This window comes from Arachis hypogaea, chromosome 9 (assembly GCF_003086295.3).
Source record: "Arachis hypogaea cultivar Tifrunner chromosome 9, arahy.Tifrunner.gnm2.J5K5, whole genome shotgun sequence".
Taxonomy (NCBI): domain Eukaryota; kingdom Viridiplantae; phylum Streptophyta; class Magnoliopsida; order Fabales; family Fabaceae; genus Arachis; species Arachis hypogaea.
This window is the reverse complement of record NC_092044.1, coordinates 54,470,869-54,474,652: the sequence shown is the minus strand read 5'-3', so window position 1 is coordinate 54,474,652 and position 3,784 is coordinate 54,470,869. Positions and strand designations below refer to the sequence as shown.

At 40.5% G+C, this 3,784-nt stretch overlaps 1 non-coding gene across 1 annotated transcript; it reads left to right on the top strand.

The window, feature by feature from the left end:
- The first annotated feature begins 2,749 nt into the window (after nucleotides 1-2,749).
- Nucleotides 2,750-2,853, top strand: LOC112713726 (small nucleolar RNA R71). Its single transcript, XR_003158695.1, has one exon. It is a non-coding gene; the product is annotated as a small nucleolar RNA R71 (small nucleolar RNA).
- Nucleotides 2,854-3,784: the final 931 nt, after the last annotated feature.

Genomic DNA, 3,784 nt, shown 5'->3' with positions numbered 1-3,784 from the left:
GGGGATCACCTTCTTCTTGGCCACAACATCATAAAAGTGGTCTTGATGGGCTTTGGAGATGAATCTTTCCATTTCCCATGACTCGGAGGTGGAAGCTTTTGTCTTCCCTTTCCCTTTTCTAGAGGTTTCTCCGGCCTTAGGTGCCATCAATGGTAATGGAAAAAGAAAAAGCTTATGCTTTTACCACACCAAACTTAAAATATTGCTCGCCCTCGAGCAAGTGAAGAAAGGGTTGTGTTGTGTGAAAATGAAGAAGAATGGAGGGGTTTATATAGTGAGGGGAGAGGGAGTAGGTTCGGCCATTTAGGGTGGGTTTGGGTGGGAAAGAATTTTGAATTTTGAAGGTAGGTGGGGTTTATGGGAAAGAGTGGATGGATGAGAGTGGTGAAGGGGGTAATTGGGAAGAGAGATTGAGGTGATTGGTGAAGGTTTTGGGAAAGTGTGTTATAAGATTATTAGGAGGTAAGGTGAGAATATGGTAGGTGGGGATCCTGTGGGGTCCACAGATCCTGAGATGATCCTGTGGGGTCCATAGATCCTGAGGTGTCAAGGATTTACATCCCTGCACCAATTAGGCATGTAAAATGCCTTTGCATGCAATTCTGGCATTTAAACGCCGAAGTGATGCATGTTCTGGGCGTTCAACGCCCATGTGCAGCATGTTTCTAGCGTTAAACGCCAGTTCCATGCTTGTTACTGGTGTTCAGCGCCAGCTTTCCTTAGGGCATTTTCCTGGCATTCAAACGCCAAGATGTTGCTTGTTTCTGGTGTTCAACGCCAGATCCATGCTCTGTTCTGGCGTTGAACGCCAGCCAGATGCTCCTTACTGGCTTTTAAACGCCAGTAAGTCCTTCCTCCAGGGTGTGATTTTTCTTCTGTTGTTTTTTATTCTGATTTTAATTTTTGTATTTTTTCGTGACTCCACATGATCATGAACCTAATAAAACACAAAATAACAGTACAATAAAAAATAAAATTAGATAAATAAAAATTGGGTTGCCTCCCAACAAACTTCTTTTAATGTCACTAGCTTGACAATGGGCTCTCTTGGAGCCACAAAGGTGATCAGGTCAATGTTGTGGACTCCCAACACCAAACTTAGAGTTTGGATATGAGGGTTCAACACCAAACTTAGAGTTTGGTTGTGGCCTCCTAATACCAAACTTAAAGTTTGATTATGGGGGCTCTGTTTGACTTTGTACTGAGAGAAGCTCTGCATGCTTACTCTCCCTTGTTACAGAAGGATAGCCGTGTGCCTTAAACACAAGGTTGTCCCCATTCAATTGAAGGACTAATTCTCCTCTGTTAACATCTATCACAGCTTCTACTGTGGCTAGGAAAGGTCTTCCAAGGATAATGCATTCATCCTCCTCCTTCCTAGTGTCTAAGATTATGAAATCAGCAGGGATGTAAAGGCCTTTAACCTTTATTAACACATCCTCTACTAATCCATAAGCTTGTCTTACTGACTTGTCTGCCAATTGTAATGAGAATAAGACAGGCTGTACCTCAATGATCCCCAGCTTCTCCATTACAGAGAGTGGCATAAGATTTATGCCTGACCCTAGGTCACACAGAGCTTTCTTAAAGGTCATGGTGCCTATGGTACAGGGTATCAAGAATTTGCCATGATCTTGTCTCTTTTGAGGTAAGGTTTGCTGAACCCATGTATCAAGTTCACTAATGAGCAAGGGAGGTCACCTTCCCGAGTTTCATTGCCAAATAACTTGTCATTCAGCTTCATGATAGCTCCTAGATATTGAGCAACTTGCTCTCCAGTTACATCTTTATCCTCTTCAGAGGAAGAATAGTCTTCAGAGCTCATGAATGGCAGAAGGAGATTTAATGGAATCTCTATGGTCTCTATATGAGCCTCAGATTCCTTTGGGTCCTCAATAGGGAACTCCTTCTTATTTGAGAGGTGTCCCATGAGGTCTTCCTCATTGGGATTCACGTCCTCCCCCTCCTCCTTGCATTCAGCTATATTGACTATGTCAATGGCCTTGCACTCTCTCTTAGGATTCTCTTCAGTATTGCTTGGGAGAGTACTGGGAGGTGTTTCAGTGACCTTCTTGCTCAGCTGGCCCACTTGTGCCTCTAGATTTTTGATGGAGGACCTTGTTTCATTCATGAAACTTAAAGTGTCCTTAGACAGATTAGAGACTAAATTTGCTAGTTAGAGGTATTTTGTTCATAATTCTCTATCTGTTGCTGAGAAGATGATGGATAAGGCTTGATATTGCTGAGCCTATTTCTTCCACCATTATTAAAGCCTTGTTGAGGCTTTTGTTGATCCTTCCATGAGAAATTTGGATGATTTCTCCATGATGAATTATAGGTGTTTCCATAAGGTTCACCCAAATAATTTACCTCTGCCATTGCAGGGTTTTCAAGATCATAAGCTTCTTCCTTAGAAGATGCCTCTTTAGTGCTGTTGGATGCATTTTGCCATCCATTCAGACTTTGAGAAATCATGTTGGCTTGCTGAGTCAACACTTTGTTCTGAGCCAATATGGCATTCAGAGCATCAATTTCAAGAACTCCCTTCCTCTGAAGCGTCCCATTATTCACAGAATTCCTCTCAGAAGTGTACATGAATTGGTTATTTGCAACCATGTCAATAATTTCCTGAGCTTCTGTAGGCGTTTTCTTTAGGTGAATGGATCCACCTGCAGAATGGTCCAATGACATCTTGGAAAACTCAGATAGACCATAATAGAATATATCTAATATGGTCCATTCTGAAAGCATGTCAGAATGACACTTTTTGGTCATCTGCTTGTATCTTTCCCAAGCTTCATAGAGGGATTCACCATCTTTTTGCTTGAAGGTTTGAACATCCACTCTAAGCTTGCTCAACTTTTGAGGAGGAAAGAATTTATCCAAGAAGGCCGTGACCAGCTGATCCCAGGAGTCCAGGCTATCTTTAGGTTGTGAGTCCAACCATGTTCTAGCTCTGTCTCTTACAGCAAAAGGGAAAAGCATGAACCTGTAGACTTCAGGATCTACTCCATTCATCTTAACAGTCTCACAAATCTGGAAGTCCATAAAACTTGCAGTTCTGTTGCATTAGAGCAACTAATTGAGGTTTCAGCTCAAAATTGTTTGCTCCAATGGCAGGAATTGAGATGCTTCTTCCATCAAACTTGGACGTGGGTTTAGTAAAATCACCAAGCATCCTCCTTGCATTATTGTTGTAAGGTTCGGCTGCCATCTCCTTCTCTTGTTCGAAAATTTCAGAAAGGTTACCTCTGGATTGTTGTAATTTAGCTTCTCTTAGTTTCCTCTTCAGAGTCCTTTCAGGTTCTGGATCAGCTTCAACAAGAGTGCCTTTTTTCTTGTTCCTGCTCATATGAAAGAGAAGAGAAAAAAAAAATGAAGAGAAATCCTCTATGTCACAGTAAAGAGGATCCTTATTATTAGTAGAAGAAGAAAGGGGATAAGGATTGAGAAGAAGGAATAATCCAAACACAAGGGTAAGGATAGGGGCAGTGATTTGAGATGAGAAGAGGTGAAGAGAAGCGTTAGTAAATAAATAAATAAATAGAAGAAGATGACAGAGAGAATTCAAAAATTAATTTTGAAAAGGAGTTAATGACTTTCGAAAATTAAAGATGAGATAGAATTAAAATTAAAATTTTAAAACAATTAGTTAATTAATTAAAAAGAATTTTGAAAAATAGGTGAGATATTTTCGAAAATTAGAGAGGGAGAAGTAGTTAGGTGGTTTTGAAATAGATAAGAAACAAACAAAATGTTCATTAGTTAGTTCAAAAAGAGATTA